Raw genomic sequence first — 25008 nt, forward strand, 5'->3', positions numbered from 1 at the left:
CTAAAAACCTCCGGCTGCAGCATGTCAGAATTCACCTCAGCTTTTCAGCGGAGACCACACGCTGCTTCGGCAGCTCTCAGCCAGTGACTACACACGGTGGGTGTGCTGGAACCTGGCCATTTCTTCCTAATGCAGGTTTCCTCTAACAGTTTTTGCTCTGGAGCGTCTTAATGGGTCGGCTGACATTTTTTTTTTTCTTTTTTTTTTTCCATATCTGCATTACAGACTAAGGTTCTCCTTGCTCAGTACAGCTTCCTCTCCCTTTCCCTTCACAGGCACTCCATTATCTAGCCCCGCCCCCATAAAAATCTCTTGCACCACTAACTCCATCTCAGTGTCTGTTTCCCAGGGGACCAAACCAACACACTATGTAATTATCTCTTTATATGGATCATCTCATTTAACCCACCAAAGTATTATTGTTATTCGCTTTTTACAGATGAGGAAACTGAGGCACAGAAATGCTAATTAGCTTGCCCAAGATCACAAGGCGAAAGCCGTAGAACTAAAATTTGAACCCAAGCAGTCTCACTCTAAAGCCTGAGCTTTTAATCACTATGCCAGGGAAGACGAGATATTGTCATCTGAAGATACTAAGATGAGAATGTTATTCTGTATAATTTTATCGAGGAAAGCAACAAAAGGACAGATATTAAAGAAAAGCAGATCTTTGGTTAAATAACAAAGAAATTTTCTAATAATCAGCAGTAACAGTAATAGAATGAGGTCCTTCAGGAAGTAAAAGGGCTGATCACCTGAGGGTTCAAACAGTCATGGATATTGTGAGGGTGAGGCTCTATAAAACAGACAAAAGTTGGCCTAGATCAGTAAGAGCTATATTACTAAGTATTATATGGGAAAAAAGGGGTTCCACAGCCAATTAGTCTGGGTAATAAATTGCTAAACAAAGTAAAACAAGTTTCTTTACTTTTACCCTTCAGTTTTTAAAATATCAATGTATACTTACAAATCTCTACCTGAGGGATCTAGTATGCTGAAAAACCCACATTTATTTGACCAAAGAATACTTCCTTGCTCCTGGCTGAGGATGATTTCTTTGCTAAGTCAAGATTCACTGATCCAAGGACTCCAGAAGAAGCTAACAAGGAAAAGCATGGGTAGTTTTCCAGCTGGGTAACAATTTTCCCACTAGTCAAAAGACCACCTGATTATCTACATGTCAATATTAGCATCTCTAAGACAGACATCCAGTATGGGAAAGCTATATATAAAAGTTTTGTCACTAAAATTAATCCTTTTTGAATGCAAAACATGGCCTCCTTTGCTTTACCAACAAATTCTCTGAAGATCTACAATGGCCCCACATTGTAATTGCTCAATTACTGAATTCATATTCATATGAGCAATATGAAAGCTTTAATTATTTCAAGTGTGCTACTGGTGACCTAGTTATTTTCATGTAACACAGCTCTACATGCATTTTTCACAAACATATACACATCACAAGAAAGGGCAGAATAAAGGGACCAATAGGCAGAGAAGAAAGAGGTCTCAGTCACAAACTATTCATCCAGCTCATTTCCAGAGTTCCTGCATCTTTATTCAGAAATAAATTCCTGGAGTTCCCGTCATGGCACAGTGGAAACGAATCTGATTAGGAACCATGAGGTTGCAGGTTTGATCCCTGGCCTCGCTCAGTGAGTTGAGGATCCGGTGTTGCCGTGAGCTATGGTGTAGGTCGTAGACGTAGCTCGGATCTGGCATTGCCATGGCTGTGGTGTAGGCCAGCAGCTACAGCTCCCATTAGACCCCTAGCCTGCAAACCTCCACATGCAGCGGTGCAGCCCTAAAAAGACAAAAGACAAAAAAAAAACATATATATATATATGTGTGTGTGTATATATATGTGTGTGTGTGTATATATATATATATATGTATGTATTCCCTTTACTCATTACAGGGAAAAATTTTATGTAAATTACAATCTCTCTCCTACCTTTCTCAGCTACTATCCATAGTGGCTCTATTCTGTTACTTCATTGATAGTCTCCACTGACTAGACTCTTCTAGATGCTCTCTATCTTTTCATTCAGCTCTTCTTTAGAAATGTTCAATAGAATATTAAATGTGGAAGGGGCCTTAACATCTAGTCCGCTGCTCATTTTCTCATCACAGAAATGAGGTCCAGAGATTGGTTATTACATGCTATCCAATAATCACAAAGCAGGCATTTATCTACTTCAATAATCAGTATCTGAAAGCTGAAATTCTCAAAATACATGCACATACACCTCTTTTTCTTATACAAAGTGCGACATGCCAGTAGTGTACTTCAAAGGCAAATTATCCACGAAAACCAATCAACTAAAGTTGTGCTCTCCTAATCTGAATACTTCCTAAGGAAAATTTTAGGATAAAACAAATATAAACACATGAGGAAGTTAACACGATGAAAAAGTGTGTGTACTGTGTAGTCAGAAATACAGTTTGAATCATGGGTGTGGGCTCAGGAAAGTGTATAAAACTCTCCAAGCCTCAATTCCTTCAGCTGCAAAGCATGCATGATACCATGGATATTACAGGATCATTTTAAGAATTAAAACTAATAGACGTGAAATCCGACTAGCATGCATGAGGATGCAGGTTCGATCCCTGGCCTCACTCAGCATTGCCATGAGCTGTGGTGTAGGTCACAGACATGGCTCGGATCTGGCATTGCTGTGGCTGTGGCGGAGGCCAGCAGCTGTAACTCCCATTCAACCCCTAGCCTATGACCCACCATATGCTGCAGGTGCAGCCCTAAAAAGACTAAATAAATAAATAAATAAATAAATAAATAAATAACAGATGTGAAACACCTAGCAGAAAGACAACGAAACTTTTACATTATACAAATTAGTAATAAAGGTAAAAGAAATCAAGGAAAAATTTGCAAACCTGGAATCTTGGGAGGATTGGATAATGGGGCATGCAGAAACAAGAGTGAGGAATGCTTAGGTTGGAACCAGATTGCGAAAGGCTATGCCAGATTAAAGAATCTCAACCTTGTTTTTTAACCATTGAGCAGAAATTTCCAAGGGTTGCCTCACGCTAATTTCAAAAATAATTTGCTTTAGCTACTAATTTAAAACAAAAACTATGAGCAGTTCCTATGTCACCAGAATCATACACAAAAAAAAGGTCTAGATGATGTATTCTGAAGTTTAAATTTTTCTCTCAAACTGGAAGTGTTTTACTTCAGTTACTTTTAGGGGTTGTTTCATTCCATTGAAAACGAAAAATGGAGACTAAAATTTATATAAAGCCTGATGCAAAATTTCACAAAATCTGAATACTGCTTGCTCTTTGTTTTAAAAAGGAGAATTCTGAGTAGGCTCTGTTGTGTTTGGAAATAATAATAAAAACATGTTTTTACGCTTTCCTCCTTTTAATAAAACTGGAAGATAAACTACCAAATCTTACCATAACTTGTTTGTAATACATAACAGTATTACAAACAGAAATGCTTACCTTTTCATTAATCCCAGCAAAAAGACTCCAGAACTGCTGTTTTTCATGACTTCATACAGAAATTATGGCATCCAAAGCAACTATAAGATTGTGTAACAAACCATTCAAAGGCAGCATTAAAAGATCTAAAAGCGATCATAATCAAATGGAAAAATATTGTGAGTGATCCACTGTATGTGGAATGAAGGCCCAAAATACACTCTGCTTTCTCAGACAATGGTTACCTGCAGAATTTCCTAACTAGTTTGAAAAAGCTTTAGAAACATCAGTAAGTCACTATTGCTGACTTTGAACTATGTTCTACAAAACCTCAAGAGAAAAGTTTTAATATCTTGACCAGGAACAAACAATAGGGGATTATACTACATATAGGAATAAAGAATCTTACTGTAAATAACTTGTATTTCTGACTAATCTGTTTATATAAAATTATGTATCATGGAGAGGTAATAATAATCCTTAAAATCTGTCAACCTGAGTGCTTAAAAATGTTAATAGGTAAATACGTGATTGGACTCAACTTTTTAGAAATGTTTTAGCAGTTAAAGGAAAACTAAACCTATGGCTTACAACTGCCTTTTGTTAAGAAATATTCTTAGAAGACAATCTTAGTTGAAGTTCCCATACCACTTTCCCTATCACCACCCAATGTGGTTAACCAGCTCACTGCTTACTAAAGACGAAACTAGAAAGTTCACAGCTTTTATCCTCAAGCGAAAAAACTCCTTATCATCAAAGCATTTGGCTATTTGCAAGTAAAAGCTTCAACAATTTACCTAAAGATTATAAATAAAAGTTACAAATTTCTGGAGTTCCCTGGTGGCCTAATGGTTAAGGATTTGGCATTGTCACTGCTACAGCTTGGGCTCAATCCCAGGTCCAGGGAAATTCTACATGCTGCATGCGAGGCCAAAAAAAGAATTTATAAATTCAAACAGAGCCTTACCTTACCACTTCGCACCCATGACAAGGGCTATGTTTAAGACAGATAATAACAAGCTTTGGTGAGAATGTGAAGAAACACTCATTCACTGCTTAATGTAAAATGGTGCAGTTCTCCAAAAGTTTTAAACAGAGTTAATATTTAACCTCACTAATTCCACTCCTAGGTACATATCCAAGAGAAAGAAAAATATGAGGCATATCCATAGCAACATTACTCATAGTCAAAAAGCAGAAACAACCCAAACTGAATGGATAAGTAAAACCTGATATATCCATATAATGGAATATCTAAGAGTAAAAAAAAAAAAAAAAACAATGAAAAACTGATACAGGCTACAACATGAACAAACCCTAAAAACATTATGCTAAATAAATGAAATCAGTCACGTATCTCATGACTCCAGTCATATGAAATGTCCAGAATAGATAGGAAAATCCAAAATGGCAGAAAGTATACTAGAGGTTGCCTAGAGCTGGGAAGACTGGGCGAAGTGGAAAGTGACTGCTTCTTTCTTTTTTTGCCATACCTGCAGCATGCGGAAGCTCCCTGGCCAGAGATTGAATCTGTGCCACAGCAGTAACTAGATCCGCAGCAGTGACAAAGCCAGATCCTTAATCTGCTGAGCCACTAGTGAACTCCTGGGTAAGGGTTTTTTTTTGGAGTGAAGAAAATGTGTTAAATTAAATAGTGGTGATATCTGCATAAATATGAATATACTAATAGCACCGAATTGTACACTTTAAACGGTGAATTGTATGGTTTTTGAATTATATCTCAGTAACGCTGTCACTTTAAAAATAGAGCTTTATGGAGTTCCCACAGTGGCAGAAGAAGATTGGCAGCATCCCTGCAGGTCATGGGTTTGATTCCTGGTCCAGCACAGTGGTTTAAAGGATCCTGTGTTGCTGCAGTTGTGGCATAGGCCCAGGAACTCCACATGCCGCAGACGGGCCAAAAAAGAAAGAAAAAAATTGAGCTTCACCTAATATTCTAAATTTATTGAAATAATGTGTTCTTCATGTCATTTTTTTTTTTTTTTGCCATGGCATACAATGGTTTTGATGTGGGATCTCAGTTATCAGACCAGGAAGTGAACCCAGGCCGAAGCAGTGAAAATGCTGAGTCCTAACCACTAGGCCTCCAGTGAACTCCCCCATTTCACATTTTGAAAACTCTCTACAGCTAGTCAAACTGCCAGAAGAACCCAGGGCTAGAATACCCAAATTTTCCTTAATTAATTAAAAATTCTACAGTTATTTTACCATTTTCTTAGGGCTTACTTCCTAAGACTTCTTCCCTCAAAAGGTAATAAATTTCCATTTAAGTTTAATTTTTAAAATCTAAGGTCTTAATTTACTACTTCTATATTTTAAAAAATACAGTAGAACTGCCATCAAAGATAATAAGTCACATATCCTTGAGAATATATTATCATAAACAACCAGAAAATTGAAAAGATGACAAATCACTACAGAATTATAACTAAATAAACTATTATAGGGAGACAGGATTAAGATGGCAGAATAGAAAGACTAGAGCTCAACTTCTCTCCTAAAAACAACAAAATCCACAACTAAAGACTGAGCATTCTTCACCCAAATGGACCGGAAACCTTAAAAAAGATATCCTACTCCAGAAGAAAAAGAGGAGGCCACATCAAGAGGTAGGAGTGGCGATTTCATGATATATAAACAACCCCATACCTCCCAGGTGGGAAGCTCCACAGACTGGAAAGTAACTCTTAACACAGAGACTCACCTACAGCAGTGAGAGTTCTGAGCCCCACGTCAAGTCCCCATGTCTGGGGATCTGGCACTGGGAGAAAGAGCTCCTGGAGTACCCGGCATTGAAGGCCAGTGGGGCTTGTGCGCAGGAGCTCCACGGGACTGAGGGAAATGGAGACCCATTCTTAAAAGGCGCACACGGACTTTCACGTGCACTGGGTCCCAGGGCAGAGTGAGGTCTCCTTCGGAATTTGGGTCAAACCTGCCTGCAGTTCTTGGAGGACATCCTGGGAAAACAGGGGTGAATGTGGCTTGCTGTGAGGGCAGGACATTGAAGGCAAAGCTCTTGGGAATATTCAGCAGCTGCCTTTCTCTGGAGGTGGCCACTTTGGGAAAATCTGGCCCCACCCATCAGTCAGCACTGAGAAGCCCCAGGGCAAACAACAATCCAGGTGGGATCACAGCCCGCCCCTCAGTAAACAGGCTACCTGAAGACCTCTCAGGCACACAGCTGCCTCTAATCCCAGCCAGAGACTAAGCCCCACCCACCAGAGTGATTAGAATCGGCTCCACCTACCAGGGGGCAGGCATCAGCCCCTCCCATCAGGAAGCCTACAGCAAGCCCCCCAAACCGACTTCAGCCACAGGAGGGCAGACATCAGAAGTAAGAGAGGCTACAACTCTATTATCTGTAAAAAGGTCACCACACCAAAAACCTATAAAAATGAAAAGACAGAGAACTATAACTCAGATGAGGGAGAAAAGAAAAACCCCAGAAAATCAGCTAAGCAAGGAGGAGATTCTTAGTCTCCAGGAAAAAGACTTCAGACTGTTGATGCTGAAGATGATGCAAGACATTAGAAATAAACCGGAGGCAAAGATGGATAAGGAAACACTGACCAAAGAGATACAAGATATAAAACTTAAACAAGAAGAGATGCAAAATACAATAACTTAAATAAAAAATTCACTAGACGCAGCTAACAGCAGAATACAGGAGGCAGAAGAATGAATAAGCGAGGTGGAGGACAGATTAGTGGAAATTATGGATGCAGAACAGAAAAGAGAAAAAAGATTTAAAACAAATGAAGAGAGTCTCAGAGATCTCTGGGACAATGTGAAACACACCAACATCCATATTACAGGGGTGCCAGAAGGAGGAGAGAGAGAGAAGGAGACAGAAAAAATATTCCAAGAGATAATAGCTGAAAACTTCCCTAACATGGGGAAGGAATCACTCATTCAAATCCAGGAAGCACAACAAGTACCATATAAAAAAAAAAAAAACCCAAGGAGGAATACACCAAAACACATATTAATCAAACTAATCAAAATTAAAGACAGAGAAAATCTTGAAAGCAGCTAGGGAAAAGAAACAAATAACATACAAGGGAACCCCAATAAGGTTATTAGCAGATTTTTCAGCAGAAACTCTGCAGGCCAGAAGGGAATGACATGATATACTTAACGTGATGAAAGGAAAAAACCTCCAACCAAGATTACTCTACCCAGCAAGGCTCTCATTCAGATTTGTCTTTTTTTTTTTTTTTGTCTTTTCTAGGGCCGATCCCACGGCATATGGAGGTTCCCAGGCTAGGGGTCGAATCGGAGCTGTAGCCACTGGCCTACGCCAGAGCCACAGCAATGCGGGATCCGAGCCGCGTCTGCAACCTACACCACAGCTCACGGCAACGCCGGATCGTTAACCCACTGAGCAAGGGCAGGGACCGAACCCGCAACCTCATGGTTCCTAGTCGGATTCGTTAACCACTGCACCACGACGGGAACTCCAGGTTTTTTGTCTTTTTTTTTTTGTCTCATTCAGATTTGAAGGAGAAATCAAAACCTTCACAGATAAGCAAAAGCTGAGAAAATTCAGCAACACTAAACCAGCCTTACAACAAATACTAAAGGAACTTCTATAGGCAGAAAAGAACAAGAGAAGAAGGAAAGAAAAAAAGAGCAGCAAAAACAAATCCAAAGCAATTAATGAAATGGTAATAAGAACATACATATCAGTAATTACCTTAAATGTTAATGGACTAAACGCCCCAACCAAAAGACACAGACTGGCTGAATGGATACAAAAACAAGACCCATATATATGCTGTCTTCAAGAGACCCACTTCACTTCTAGGGGCACATACAAATTGAAAGTGAGAGGATGGAAGAAAATATTTCACATAAACAGGGATCAAAAGAAAGCTGGAGTGGCAATACTCTTATCAGACAAAATACTTGAAAATGAAGAATATTTTAAGGGACAAAGAAGGACATTACATAATGATCAAAGGATCAATCCAAGAAGATGATATAACAATTTTAAATATCTACGCACCCAACATATGCTCACAACAATATATAACGCAACTGCTAACAACCTTAAAAGGACAAATCAACAATAACGCAATCATAGTCGTGGACGTTAACACCCCACTTACAGCAATGGACAGATCAACCAGACAGAAAATCAATAAGGAAACACAGTCCCTGAATGATGCATTAAACCAGATGGACTTCATAGATATTTATAGGACATTCCATCCAAAAGCAACAGAATACACATTCTTCTCAAGTGCACATGGAACATTCTCTAAGATTGATCACATCCTGGGCTACAAATCAAACCTCGGTAACTTTAAGAAAATTGAAATCATATCAAGCATCTTTTCTGACCACAACGTTATACGAAAGGAAATCAACAATAAGAAAAAAACAGCAAAAAACACAAACACGTGGAGACTAAACAACATGCTACTAAACAACCAATGGATCACTGAAGAAATCAAAGAGGAAATTAAAAAATACCCAGCAGCAAATGACAACGAAGATACGACACCCCAAAACCTATGGGATGCAGCAAAAGCTGTTCTAAGAGGAAAGTTTATAGCAATACAAGCCCACCTCAGGAAACAAGAAAAAGCTCAAATAAACAAGCTAACTTTTACATCTAAAGCAGCTCGAGAGAGAAGAACAGACAAGACCTAAAGTTAGTAGAAGGAAAGAAACATAAAGATCAGAGCAGAAATCAATGAGATAGAAACAAAGAAACCCATAGAAAAGATCAATGAAATGAAAAGCTGGTTCTTTGAAAAGATCAATAAAACTGATAAACCCCTAGCCAGACTTTATCCAGCAAAAAAGAGAAGACTCAAATCAATAAAATTAGAAATGAAAAAGAAGTAACAACAGATATCACAGAAATACAAAGGATCATAAGAGACTACTATAGGCAACTATACACCAATAAAACAGAAAACCTAGAAGAAATGGACAAATTCTTGCTAAAGTACAATCTTCCAAGACTAATCCAAGATGAAATAGAAAAGATGAATGGACCAATCACAAGAACTGAAATTGAAACGGTGATTAAAAAATTTTCAAAAAACAAAAGAACAGGACCAGATGGCTTCACAGGCGAATTCTATCAAACATTTAGAGAAGAGCTAACACCTATCCTTGTGAAACTATTTCAAAAAATTACAGAGGAAGGGATACTCCCAAACTCATTTTATGAGGCCACCATCACCCTGACACCAAAACCAGACAAAGATACCACAAAAAAAGAAAACTACAGGCTAATTTCACTGATGAACACAGATGCAAAAATCCTCAACAAAATACTAGCAAACCGCATCCAACAATACATTAAAAGGATTGTACATCATGATCAAGTGGGATTTATCAAGGGTTCTTCAACATCCGCAAATCCATCAGTGTGATACACCGCATTAACAAACTGAAGAATAAAAACCATATGATCTTCTCAATAGACGCAGAAAAAGCCTTTGACAAAATCCAACACCCATTTCTGATAAAAACCCTTCAGAAAGTGGACATAACGGGAACCTACCTCAACATAATAAAGGCCATATATGACAAACCCACAGCTAACATCATTCTCAATGGTGAAAAGCTGAAAGAATTCCCACTGAGATCAGGAACAAGACAAGGATGTCCGCTCTCGCCACTACTCTTCAACATAGTTCTGGAAGTCCTAGCCACAGCAATCAGAGAAGTAAAAGAAATAAAAGGAATCCAAATTGGAAAAGAAGTAAAACTATCCCTATTTGCAGATGACATTATACTATACCTAGAGAATCCTAAAGACTCTACCAGAAAACTGTTAGAGCTCATCCACGAATTTGGCAAAGTCACAGGATACAAAATTAATACACAGAAATCGACGGCATTTCTATACACTAACAATGAAAGATCAGAAAGAGAAATTAGGGAAGCAATCCCGTTTACCATTGCATCCAAAAGAATAAAATACCTAGGAGTAAACCTACCTAAAGAGACAAAAGACCTGTACTCTGAAAACTACAAGCCACTGATGAAAGAAGTCAAAGATGACACAAATAAATGGAAAGATATACCACGCTCGTGGATTGGAAGAGTTAATATTATCAAAATGACTATACTATCTAAGGCAATCTACAGAGTCAATGTAATCCCTATCAAATTACCAAGGACATTTTTCACAGAACTCCAACAAAATATTTTAAAGTTTGTTTGGAAGCACAAAAGACCCAGAATAGCCAAAGGCATCCTGAAAAAGAAAAATGGAGCTAGAGGAATCAGGCTCCCGGACTTCAGACTATACCACAAAGCAAGAGTCATCAAAACCGTATGGTACTGGCACAAAAGACAGAAATACAGATCAGTGGAACAGGATAGAAAGGCCAGAATTAAACCCACGCACCTACAGCCAACTCATCTATGACAAAGGAGGCAAGAATATACAATGGAGAAAGGACAGCTTGTTCAATAGGTGGTGCTGGGAAAACTGGAAAAGAATGAAATTAGAACACTCCCTAACACCATACACAAAAATCAACTCAGAGTGGATTAAAGACCTAGATAGAAGACCAGACACTATCAAACTCTTAGAGTAAAACATAGGCCAAACACTCTCTGACATAAAAGACACCAACATCTTCTCAGATCCACCTCTTAGAGTATTGACAATAAAAAAAAAAAAAAAAAACAAATGGGACCTAATCACACTTAAAAGTTTCTGCATATCAAAGGAAACCCTAAACAACACGAAAAGACAACCCACAGAATGGGAGAAAATATTTGCAAGTAAATCGACAGACAAGGGATTAATCTCCCAAAATTTATAAATACCTTCTGCAGCTCCATACCAAAAAAACAAACAAGCCTATCAAAAAATGGACAGAGGATCTAAACAGACAGTTCTCCAAAGACATATGAATGGCCAAAAAACACATGAAAAGATGTTCAACATCACTCATTATTAGAGAAATGCAAATCAAAACCACTCTGAGGTACCACCTTACACCAGCCAGAATGGCCATCATCAACAATTCTACAAACAATAAGTGCTGAAGAGGGTGTGGAGAAAAAGGAACCCTAGTACACTGTTGGTGGAATTGTACATTGGTGCAACCACTGTGGAAAGCAGTATGGAGATTCCTCAGAAAACTAAACATAGAACTACCATTTGATCCAACAATCCCACTCCTGGGCATCTATCCAGAGAAAATCACGACTCGCAAAGACACATGTACTCCAATGTTCACTGCAGCACTATTTACAATAGCCAAGACATGGAAACAACCTAAATGTCCATTGACAGAGGAGTGGATCAAGAAGATGTGGTACATATACACAATGGAATATTACTCAGCCATTAAAAAGAATGAAATACTGGCATTTTTAGCAACATGGATGGACCTAGAAACTACCATGCTAAGTGTAGTCAGCCACACAATGAGACACCAACATCAAATGCTTTCATTGACATGTAAAATCTGAAAAAAGGACAGATTGAACTTCTTTGCAGAACAGATGCTGACTCACAGACATTGAAAACCTTATGGTCTCGGAGACAGTTTGGGGGGTGGGGGGATGTGCTTGGGTTGTGGGATGGAAATCCTGTGAAATCAGATTGTTACGATCATTATATAACTACAGATGTGATAAATTCATTTGAGTAATAAAAAAATAAATAAAAATAAACTATTATAGTCAAAAGCTAAGGCCACAAAACCATTTTTAAACATAAATAAATGTAAGAAATTTAAACTAAAAGTTAATTTACAGAAAAAATTGTAGGATTTTTGCATAAGAGTTCTGCAAAATCCCGAAAGCCTTAAGAGCCTCATCAACATGCATTAAGTTCTCCTTTTCCCTTGCCCAGTATGCATTCAATGTCTTTTTCTCTATTTCAGTGTGTCCAAAAAGATTTCCTCATTTTTACCTTATTCTATTAAAGGTTCTCAAAAAGTACATCTTTATTGGAGTTCCCATCATGGCGCAGAGGAAACGAATCCGACTAATAACCCCCTGGCCTTACTCAGTGGGTTATGGATCCAGCATTGCTATGAGCTGCGGTTTAGGTCGCAGATGCAGCTCCTCCATCTGGTGTAGCTGTGGCTGTGGTGTAGGCCGGCAGCTGTAGCTCCAATTGGACCCCTAGCCTGGGAACCCCCATACGCCGTCAGTGTGGCCCTAAAAAGCAAAACAAACAAACAAAAAAAGTACTTCATTATATACTGTTTTAATTTTTCTTAATAGTTCAGTTCTATGAATGGTCTATTTATAATTCCAAAGAAAAAAATTTAACAGGAAATATTTTATAAATAACATTTAAATTATTTTATTACATAAAAATTACTGAGTATTGTAAACTATAAGGCATTCTACTAAATACACAATTAAAATACCAATTCCATTACCTTGGTTTCTCCTTAATTTAGCAATCTCTAATATATAAAATTAATCATAATAATTGTTTCCTTAGTAGTAAACTCTATAATGATCTTTCAAGTTCTTTTTTTTTTTTTTGTCTTTTTGCCCAGGGCATATGGAGTTCCCAGGCTAGGGGTCTAATTGGATCTGTAGCCACCCGCCTACACTAGAGCCACAGCAACTCAGGATTGTTAACCCACTGAGCAAAGCCAGGGATCGAACCCGCAACCTCATGGTTTCTAGTCAGATTTGTTAACCACTGCGCCACGATGGGAACTCAAGTTCTTTCAAACAGAAGTAAACAAGAACTACACTTTCCACCTCTAAGGTAGCACTGATTTACCAGGACTCACTGGATTGAATTCCAACTCTGATTTACACTTCCTATCATTTAATCCTCACAATAATTCTATAAAGCGGCTATCATCAGCTTCATTTTACAAGAGAATAAATTGAGGCTTAAGGGTAAGAAACTTGCCCAGGGTCATATATGTTATAAGACTGACCCCATATCCAAGAGGTCATAAAAATATAATTCTAGGGAGTTGCTGTCGTGGCTCATCAGTTAATGAACCCAACTAGCATCCATGAGAATTCGGGTTCAATCTCTGGCCTCGCTCAGTGGGTTAAGGATCCAGCATTGGCATGAACTGTGGTATAGGTCGCAGACGTGGCTCGGATCCCATGTTGCCATGACTCTGGTGTAGGCCAGCAGCTGTAGCTCCAATGTGACCCCTAGCCTGAGAACCTTCATATGCCTAGAGTGTGGCCCTAGAAGGACAAAAATAAAATAAAAAATAAATAAACAATAAAAAAATAAAAATCTAGTTCTAACTGGAGTTCCCTCGGGGGTTAAGGATTCCACATTGTCACTGCAGCAGCTAGGGTTGCTGCTGTGGCTTGGGTTCAATCCCTGGCCCAGGAACTTTCACATACTGCAGGCACAGCCAAAAAAAAAAAAAAAATCTATTTCTAATTTACTGCAGTTTATAAAGAAAAGTCTATATTCTGAAGATTAATGTAAGTTTTATAAATTGATACCACTGAAAATTCAGTATACGATTATTTCCATTCAGTAACTGCAACGATAAGCTTTCACTGATTATTATATACTAAGAATGTTGTACTATATAATGTAAGTACACACAAGTAAAATCAATGATCGTGTAAAACTCTGAAAATGAGTAACTGAAAATGAAAAAAACTTCCAAAAATGTAACAAGTATACATTTTCACAAAGAATAGATAATTTATTAGCTATTTACAGGGAATAACTAATTTATTAGCTAAATACAGGTAACAGATTCATTTATTAGCTAAAAATGAAATGAAAAATTTGTGTAATAGTTAAGATCAAAATTGTTTTCAATCAAAAATTTCAAAAAATTCCAAAAGTAAACTCAATCTTTAAAAAAAGTAAAACTATGAAGTGTTAAGTTACACAGAAATTCCAATGCCTGGTTTTGGTTTTTGTTTTCCCCGAAAGGAGGAATGTAACTGAAGATTTATTTTAATTTTTTTTATTATTTATTTATTTATTTATTGTCTTTTGGCCGCTTTCCTCGGCATGTGGAGGTTCCCAGGCTAGGGGTCGAATCGGAGCTGTAGACACTAGCCTACGCCACAGCCACGCCAGATCCAAGCTGCGTCTTCGACCTCCACCACAGCTCATGGCAACGCCGGATCCTTAACCCACTGAGCAAGGCCAGGGATTGAACCCACAACCTCGTGGTTCCTAGTCGGATTCGATTTTGATCACCTAGTAGATTCACATTTGATCACTGCGCCACAACGGGAACTCCAAGATTTATTGAGCACCTTCTATGTGACAGAGTTACTGCTTTTGATTACTTTTATCTCATGGAACCTGTTCTACTGCCCTGAGTACTAAGGGGTACAATTATTCCGGTAGCATGTGAGAAACTGAGGGGAGTTCCCATCGTGGCTCAGTGGTTAACGAATCCGGCTAGGAACCATGAGGTTGTGGGTTCCATCCCTGGCCTCGCTCAGTGAGTTAAGATCTGGCACTGCCATGAGCTGTGGTGTAAGTCGCAGACACAGCTAGGATCCAAGTTGCTGTGGCACAGGACAGTGGCTACAGCTCTGATTCACCCCCTACCTTGGGAACCTCCATGCGCTGTGGGTGTGGCCCTAAAAGGGCAAAAAAAAGAGAAGAAACTGAGGACCTAAATGTCATATCACATTGCTCTAAGATTGTAATAAGATTACAGTAAGGATTCCTACCCACATCTGACTCCACACTCAGCACATCATGCAATTAACAACTACACAGAGTTCCCTTCATGCCGAAGTGGAAACAAATCCAACTAGGAACCATGAGGTTGCGGGTTCCACCTCTGGCCTCCCTCAGTAGGTTAAGGATCCGGCGTTGCCGTGAGCTATGGTGTAGGTCGCAGACGCGGATCGTATCCTGAGTTGCTGTGGCTCCGGCGTAGGCCCACCGCTACAGTCTGATTAGACCCCTAGCCTGGGAACCTCCATATGCCAAGGGTGTGGCCCTAAAAAGACCAAAAAAAAAAAAAAAAAGGCAATTAACAACCGCAAAACACACCATCCCTTTAGGAAAAGTCAAGCTGATCTGCAGCTGCAGCATACATCACAGCCACAACATCGGATCCTTAACTCACTGAATGAGGCCAGGGATCAAAACGGCATCCTCACAGACACTATGTTGAGTCCTTACCAAGCTGAGCCACAACAAGAACTCCAAGAACAGGAGAATTTAAGTTAAAATCCAAGCAGTTATCTTTTAAACAAGTTTTGTGCCCTGCAACTAGTCTGTGACTAGCACAGAACAAGGGCCAAATAAAAGTTTACTGAATGGGGAGTTCCCGTCGTGGCGCAGTGGTTAACAAATCCGACTAGGAACCATGAGGTTGCGGGTTCGGTCCCTGCCCTTGCTCAGTGGGTTAACGATCTGGCGTTGCCATGAGCTGTGGTGTAGGTTGCAGACGCAGCTCAGATCCTGCGTTGCTGTGGCTCTGGTGTAGGCTGGTGGCTACAGCTCTGATTGGACCCCTAGCCTGGGAACCCCTAGCCCAAGAAATAGCAAAAAAAAAAAAAGGAAAAAAAAAGTTTACTGAATGGAATGAAAAGAGGTAGCTTAGTAACAGAGGAAGAAACAGGATCATCTCCACTCAAAGCCTTTCTAAAGGAGTTAATATAAAACTATCTCTTACCAAGCAACATACACGCAGAATAAAAAACTGCATCAGGAGTTGGAAAAAAAAAAAAAGAATGATCATATATAAAAATTACTAATAAAGAGCAAGCTACTGGATTAAACAGTTTATAGAAGCCTTAAAGAGAGTTCTAGCATGTTCCACTCCATTACACTTGTCTGACTCTGCCTTGTAACAGTTAATTAAACATATCCTGCTTCCATAATTAGCTAGTTGCTAACAGAGACCTTGATCATTTTGTGTTCCTCAAAACAGCAAAAACAAGACCTGGCACTTAATACCAATAGATAAAAATTTTTTTTTTTGTCTTTTTTTGTTGTTGCTATTTCTTGGGCCGCTCCCGAGGCATATGGAGGTTCCCAGGCTAGGGGTTGAATCGGAGCTGTAGCCACCGGCCTACGCCAGAGCCACAGCAACGCGGGATCTGAGCCGAGTCTGCGACCTACACCACAGCTCACGGCAACGCCGGATTGTCAACCCACTGAGCAAGGGCAGGGACCGAACCCACAACCTCATGGTTCCTAGTCGGATTGGTTAACCACTGCGCCACGACGGGAACTCCAATAGATAAAATTTTACAAAGATATTTTACAGATCAAAAACCTTTTTCAGATGTATTTACCCTAAAAGCCTTTCAAGATAAGTATAATAACTATCTGAATTTTACAATGATACCAAAGTCCAAGATTAAGCGCTAAGGTTCAAGAGGCCAGGCATCCTTCTATAACACCACAACTACCAAAAAAGGCCCTCAATAAGTTTATGTAGATTGACTCAGCTCTCCCTTGAAAGATCATCATTTTCTCGAGATTATAACACCATCAGCTGTTGCTATGAGAAATGACTGTATAGCCACTTAAGACTGATAACTTTGCTAGAAAACAGGTATTTTCATTCAGCTTGATAAGGCTAGTTAAACTTTAAACTTATTATCAGTGATTCGCAAACTTTAGTAAGACTAAGTACTGGGAAGCTTGATAAAAATGAACATCTTGGGTCACTTACCACTCTAGAAATTGTGGTTCAGAGTGCCAGGAATCTGCATATGCTAATAAGCACTCTCAGTGATTCTAATAATGATAGTCTTTAGGGACACAGTAAGAACTGAACTGGATTTTTTAAAACCTAAATTAACCTACCTCCCCCCAACTTTTTAATGAAGTCAATTTTTTACAGTTGTAAATGTTTAGGGAAAATCTTAACAAAAAAACAATACAAGGCTATGGCATCTAATAGAACAGGTCCTCAAAAAAAAAAAAGTTCAATACACAAAACCTCCTTAAAACTGAAGCTGCACAGGAGGTAAATCAGGGGTCTTTTAGGTAGTAGCTAATAAATTCAACTATGACTGCAACGTAATTTAGCAAAACATTTTTATACAAATGACTGGATGTTAAACAGTAAAATGGAACAGTTAACTCTGAAGCTAATACAGAGATAATAATTTAAAAATCACCAGTAATACAAGCCATTTTAAATTTTAAGCGACCAAAACGTTCTGTGAGATGATGGGTGACTTTTCCTCTATTATTAAACATTTACTGAGGGTCAGCACAGTACTTCCCTGTACTTTTCAAATTTTCTACAATAAACATATATTTTCAGGATTATAAAAGTTTTGTAAGTATTTAATAATCCTCCATACTTCACATACATTATAGGAAAACAAGAATAACCTGAACCACATTTATCATAAATACCCAAAGGGCTGACTTAATGGTATCAAACCGTGATCACCAACTTTTTTTTATATTAATACCAAAATAAATCACTTAATTACTAAAACCTAGAATATGTCCTATTTCCATCAGGTTTCTGTTACTGGGATAGTTAGCATGACTTTTTAAAATCCTCTTGTCATCCATCCTATGGATCTATTTAGGGAGACAATTTTGAACCACGGACTAAGGCATTACAATACTCACACTCTCTTACGGGGGGGGAGGTGATGGGGGGAACAGACCCTTGTTTTTTAAAAAAAAGATGTTTTTCTAATTTTGAGTATTATCTGGGAGACGTTAACATCTCAAAGCTGGAATGGGGCTTTCTCCGAGGCAGACCACGCTTAGAAGCAAAAGGTAATAGAAGCAGCAGAGATGAGCTGCCGGTAGGTGATGAAATTTCACCTCAAAGAAGACGCAAAAGGTTGTTTTCAAGCCAGTCGGATGGGTGAATGACACTCCAGGGAGTTCCAAGGGCTTCCAGGGCCCCGCGCTTTCCGCACCGGCTTTCTCACCCTCCCGCCCCCGACCCCTGGGACTCTGCGGGACTGAGCCTGGGGCGCGGAGAAGCCCAGGCTGTTTGCAAACAGGCGTCCTCTGCCTCCCTCCGGGATGTACGTGCGGGGCCCAGGGTAAGAGGCTGCGCTCGGCCCGGGCCCGCGGCCAACCCGAAGGGTGCCAGGGACCCTGCCAGCCCCGCTCTGCACAGACGCGGCCGCCCCGGAGCCCAGGCCGGGGCAAGGGCTTCCCGGCGACGCGGGGCCTACTCGTCCCCCACGCGCCTCCAGCCCCCCGGGGGACGCGGGGAGGAAGGGCTGAGGCCCCCGAGCCCGGGTGGGGGAGGCGGCCGCAGCGGCAGGACGCCCCGTCCGCCCGGCCCGAGGTCTCGCCGCCAGGGCCCTCCCCGGGCGGTCACAGGCCAGCGAGCCCGGGACTGCGCGACGCCGCGTCACACTCACCTCGAGCAGCGGCCGCCGCCGCCTCAGCATGGCCGGGGGGGTCGTCCCTGAGCCCACAGCCTCCTCCGGAGGGCACCCGCCCGGCCCCAGGCGCCGCCGCCGCCGCGAAGCCTCCCACTCCTGAAGGGGCTGTGGTCGCCGCTGGTGCTGAGGCCCAGCGCCCGCCGAGCCTCATCGGGCTCCCGGGCCGCCGCAGCCACGCGGATCCCGCAGGAGCGCCGCTGAGCCGGGCGGGGGGTGCGAGGCTGCAGCGGGACGACCGAGGTGCTGCAGGCGGGGATCCTCGGCGAAGCCTCCAGCGTCGCCGTGGCCGCTCCTGCCGCCGGCGCCGCTGGGCCACAGCGCCCCCTGGACCCCACGCCCGGCTACGGCGCCGGGACTGCGGCGGCCGCCCGGGCACGAGCTGCAGGGAACGCGAGGGAGCGAGGCCTGGGGATGGCGGGGGCCCCGGGCTCCCTGCGTCTCCCTGGGGCCCCCGGACCGCCCCCGACGACGCCCCCCGGAAGCCCCTCGGTCCCCACCGACCTTAGTGGGTCTCCTCCCCACTCCCTAGGCCTCAGGTCATGAGCATCTTTACACCTTTTCCTTCTCTCCAGAAGGTACGTGAACGTTCCTCTCACTCGGACCTTCACCTGAGAGCAGGGATGTGAGAGGAATCTCCTCGATTTCACCTCTCGAGATTCAAGGGGTAGCCTTTGTAATCCGTTCAGTGCGTCTGGATGTAAGAAGAGTGACCCAGAATCAACTCCCCGCCCCCCCCCCCCCCCGCATCCTTTCCTAAAACAGATGAAGGAATTGTCTTTGACCTTAACTTTTTTTTTGGATCTATTGGCAAATCATTTCAGGAATTCCCAGCAGATACCAAACCCTTAACACCCAACCTTCCCCAAAATAGAACAAAATAATAATAATAAGACAAGCAAGAGAAGAAAATAAACGAGTTGTCCTGAAATTTATAAACAATCTAAAATTAAGAGAAAAACAATCCATATTGTAACACACTCCCCCACCCCCACCCCCACCCCGCTCGTCCATCCCCAGTCCCTGCCACATCCCAGGTAAGGCTCTAAAGGAAAGAAATTGTTATATGGGGGGGGGTTGTGGAATCATTCTCTTTACAGCTACCCTATATTCGATCCCACTCAAACTCTAGGGTGAAAACATCAGAACCAAAAACAAAAGAAAGGCTCTCAGAGGGAAAAGAGGGAAAGAGAAATTGTTCAAATCCTCTGGTCCCCAATTTTTCCAAATACATGATTTTATCATTAAGTATGTAGTAGAATGAGCAGGGTCTTTGGTGGCAGACAGATCCTGGCAGAGGCACCAATTCCAGCTCTGTTGTGCTTAATTTTATGATCCTGGGCAAGTTATATAATATTTAGGAACCTCGATTTTCTGATGCCTGCCTTGCTGATTGTTGCAAAGATTGGAGATAATTTTGCAAAGGAACTAGCCCGTGGAAGTTACTCAATAAATGTTAGTTCCTATTACTGTTGATTCCGAAACACCCTCAGTCCTTAAATTCAAGATTTTTCTCATCTTTTTCTTTCAAAATCTGTGTGTGTGTGTGTGTTTTCCTATGGAAAGATGGGTGCATAAAAAAAAATGGGTGCAAAAAAAATGGGTGCATTATTCTTCGTCATTCTTGGTCTGGGTAAAATTTCTTTAAATTTCACTAATGGACTTATATAACATCCCTCCACTGAAGAAGAATAGAGCCTAGTATACCTGATCCTATGACATTCTGTTGCATAGCAGATATCTGCAAAGAACCAATATATTCCTCTATATAAAAAAAAGAATTATAAGGCAATCTCACCTTACCTAAGGTTATGTCCTAATAATAATATATCTTAATGAGAAAATTATATAAGGTCTCTGGGAACTTTCAAATAATAATTGAGCAGCCACCTTAGAGAAAAATATAACCTAACAGCTCTCTTCCAATAAATGAAAGCTGTTCCTGTGTCTGCCTTCGCCACCTACTTCTGAGTCACATTACAAAAAAATCACTATCCCCTTTTTATAACAAGAGAAACTGGGGCTCAGAAGGAAGCTGTGATTCATCCGTGCAACAGTTCTAAGAATTAAGTACTATACTACCACCATCTTACATGTGAAATACATCCAATATAAGGAAAAGCTGGAAGCAGACCCTGAGATTCCTTCACTCTCCCAGTCCTTTCTGCAATATTCAAAAAAGGCTGTAAGACTAAGTTACTGTTGCTAAACAGTTTCAATCTAGAGAAATGGCCCTTAATTAAGATTAGTTTGGCAACCTAACATTAGCACTGTGCTTTCCAAGCCTAGTTCACTACCACCACAGGAAATCTACATTTGTTTATGAATAATCATGCTACCCAGGGTGTAGCTACTACGTGAAGATGATTCATTTGTTCCCAGGACCAGTTTCCTCTTGCTTCACACCCTCTCCCGTTCTACTCAAATTATGTTGCTCAAAGAGCCTGCCTTTATCCTCACTGCCACCTCCCCGATTATAGTAGCCCACTTTAAACCCTTTCATCTACAGTTTTATTCCATTGTTTGACTCTTCCTACCCAATTTGCTCTTTGCTTCTGAAATTTTTTTTATCTGTTCTCTTTTCCTCTACTGTAAATCTATTTCCTTTGATCTACCTTGACCTGCTGTCAATTGATTTGGTTACCCTACCCTCAATAATTTTGTGTTGATTTCTATTACTATCCAGTGACTCTAAAATATCTCCTTATTCCCAACATGGGAAACCTACTTTCACTCTTATACCATAGACATCCTACAGAAAGCCAGTATTCTACAAATGGTCTCTTCAAGTGAGTTGAAAGTATAGCAACCCAAATAAACATGAGGAAATTCCCGGGCCAGGGATCAAACCTGTGCCACAGGAGTGACCAGAGTCCCAGCAGTGACAACACCAGGTTCATAACCTGCTGAGCCACTAGGAAACTCCTTCAGGCCTTTTATTTGTCAATTACACCTCGATAAAGCTGGAGAAAAAAAAAATTCAGACCAAAAAGATAATCATTTTTGCTGACCTGGTGAATGGCATAGGAATCATCCTTAATTCTTATGTCTCTCTCTTGGACAATGGGTCACCAAACTTGATAGATTCAACTTCTTTTATTAAATTTCCTCTCCAACTCCATTTCTACCCCTTTTGATTTTGGGTATATACTCAGTAAATTATAGTGCACTGAATGAAAAGAAAAAAAGGGGGAAGGAAGGAGGAATTAGTGAGTATTACATTTGTGTACAAGAGTATATAGTGTATAAAAATTTGTCTAAACAAAAGCACAAAACCTCTTTCATGGAGATCCCTTGTGGAACAGCAAGCTAAGTATTAAGGCATTGCCACTGAAGAAGCCCAGGTCCATGCTGTGGCTTGGGTTCAATCCTTGGCCCAGTAAGTTTCATATCCACAGCCAAAAACAAACAAACACCTCTTTCATGCTCCCAATAATAGGTGTGCTTCTCAATTTATAACTACTCATTACTAAACTGTCAGTAGCTGTTTAATTTGATGTCTCCCCTATCAGACTGTATTTGGATCATCTCTGTGTCCCCACAACCAGTCTCAGCCCAGAGTACACCTCAGGGGATGTTAAGCTGAACTAAGCTGTGCTTAGCTTGATGTGCATCAGGCTAGTGCCTCCCACCCACTAATTACTTTTTAGGCCTTTCCTGCTAACTTCCAGGGCCCACCTGGAAGAGTAAGACTCCCCTTCAACAGGTGAGTGCCCTACAGCCCAGAACTGACCCAGTCTGCTGCTGCCAGTTATGGGCTCCCTCCCTCAGTTATGGGCTGTAATCACCAATCACAGCCGGGAGTCAAACCCCAAATTCAGTTACCTGTCACCAGACAGGAGGAGCCCTAGAGCAGGCCAAAAGTCAGGAAAGCAGCACAAACTTAAAAAAGGAAATTGTGGAAGTTTGGGAATTTGTTAGATCACTTGAGTCATTTGAATAAGAACAAAGCAACTTCCATTTTAGGAATGGAGTCTAAGGAAGTAATCAAATATATGAAGAAAGACGTGTGCCAGAGGTGTTTATTATATTTTACTGTAGGTTTATAACATAAAAATATGAGGAAAACCTTAAATGAATTAAATGAATTATGGTACCACAATTAACACTGTATTTTTAACAATTTTAAATATAAATTTTATAAACAATTGCATTTTTAAATAATTTTAAAAGACATTGAAAACTGTTCATAATTCAATATCAAATTAAGTGTTAACTAAAAAAGACCATTGTATGATCCCAATCATGTTTTTATATATTTGTAAAATATATAAATATAGTATTTGGAAGGAAATATACAAAAAGTATGTTTGTGGGTTTGTTTTTTTTTTTTTTTACTTTTGAAATAATTTCATATTTAAAGAAAAGTTTGGGGGAATTCCCATCGTGGCTCAGTGGTTAATGAATCCGACTAGGAACAATGAGGTTGCAGGTTCAATCCCTGGTGTTGCCATGAGCTGTGGTGTAGGTCACAGACTCGGCTTGGATCCCACGTTGCTGTGGCTCTGGAGTAGGCTGGCGGGTACAGCTCTGATTAGACCCCTAGCCTGGGAACCTCCATATGCCGTGGGTGCGGCCCTAAAAGGACAAAAGACAAAAAAAAAAAAAATTTGGTACAACCACTAGGGAGAACAGTTCCTGTTATGGCACCGGAGAAACAAATCCAACCAGTATCCACGAGGATGCAGGTTCAACATCTGGCCTCGCTCAGTGGTTTGGGTATCCTATGTTGCTGTGGCTGTGGCTTAGGCCAGTAGCTATACTCCAGTTGTACCCCTAGCCTGGAAACTTCCATATGCCATGGGTGTGGCCCTAAAAAGCAAAACAAACAACAACAACAACAAAAAACTAAATATAGCAAGTATTGCTGGGAAACCTGAACAGCTGCATGCAAATCAATGAAACTAGAACACACCCTCACACCATGCACAAAAATAAACTCAAAATGGCTGAAAGACTTAAATATAAGACGAGACACCATCAAACTCTTGGAAGAGAACACAGGCAAAACGTTTTCCGACATCAACCTTGCACTTGTTTTCTCAGGTCAGTCTCCCAAAGCATCAGAAATAAAAGGAAAAATAAACCAGTGGGACCTAATCAAACTGACAAGCTTTTGCACAGCAAAGGAAACCAAAAAGAAAACAAAAAGACAAGTTACAGGAGTTCCCGTCATGGTGCAGTGGTTAACGAATCTGACTAGGAACGATGAGGTTTCGGGTTCAATCCCTTGCCTTGCTCAGGGGGTTAAGGATCTGGCGTTGCCGTGAGCTGTGGTGTAGGTTGCAGACACAGCTCAGATCCCGCATTGCTGTGGCTGTGGCGTAGGCCAGGCAGCTACGGCTCCGATTAGACTCCTAGCCTGGGAACCTCCATATGCCGAGAAAGCTGCCCTAGAAAAGGCAAAAAGACAAAAAAAAAAAAAAGACAACTTACAGAATGGGAGAAAACAGTTTCAAATGATTCAACTGACAAGGGCCTAATCTCTAAAATATACAAGCAACTTATACAACTCAACAGCAAAAAAGCCAACAACCCAATTGAAAAATGGGCAAAATACCTGAACAGACATTTCTCCAAGGAAGATATACAGATAGCCAACAAGCACATGAAAAAATGCTCAACTTCACTGATTATTAGAGAAATGCAAATCAAAACTACCATGAGATACCACCTCACACCAGTCAGAATGGCCATGATCAGTAAGTGCATAAATAACAAATGCTGGAGGGGGTGTGGAGAAAAGGGAACCCTCCTGCACTGTTGGTGGGAGTGTAAATTGATACAACCACTATGGAGAACAGTATGGAGGTACCTTAGAAACCTAAATATAGACCTACCATATGACCCAGCAACCCCACTCTTGGGCATATGTCCAGACAAAACTTTCCTTAAAAAAGACACATGCAGAGTTCCCATTGTGGCTCAGTGGTTAATGAATGCAACTAGGAACCATGAGGTTTCGAGTTCCATCCCTGGCCTTGCTCAGTGGGTTAAGGATCTGGCATTGCCATGAGCTGTGGTGTAAGTTGCAGATGCGGCTCGGATCTGGCATTGCTGTGGCTCTGGCATAGGCCAGCAGCTATAGCTCTGATTAGACCCCTAGCCTGGGAACCTCCATATGCCAAGGGTGTGGCCCTAAAAAGACAAAAAAAAAAAAAAGACACATGCACTCAAATGTTCATTGCAGCTCTATTCACCATAGCCAAGACATGGAAACAACCTAAATGTCTGTCAACAGAG

At 40.9% G+C, this 25008-nt stretch overlaps 1 protein-coding gene across 2 annotated transcripts in view; it reads right to left on the reverse strand.

Moving 5' to 3' along the window:
* ZFYVE9 (zinc finger FYVE-type containing 9) overlaps window positions 1–18837 on the reverse strand; it is a 188831-nt gene extending 169994 nt beyond the window's left edge. For both annotated transcript variants that reach the window (XM_047789117.1, XM_047789116.1), the window contains exon 1: window positions 18745–18837. The gene's annotated coding sequence lies outside the window, so the exon portion shown is untranslated. The remainder of the gene's footprint in view (window positions 1–18744) is intronic.
* Window positions 18838–25008: the final 6171 nt, after the last annotated feature.

Source organism: Phacochoerus africanus, chromosome 8, assembly GCF_016906955.1.
Source record: "Phacochoerus africanus isolate WHEZ1 chromosome 8, ROS_Pafr_v1, whole genome shotgun sequence".
NCBI classification, from domain to species: domain Eukaryota; kingdom Metazoa; phylum Chordata; class Mammalia; order Artiodactyla; family Suidae; genus Phacochoerus; species Phacochoerus africanus.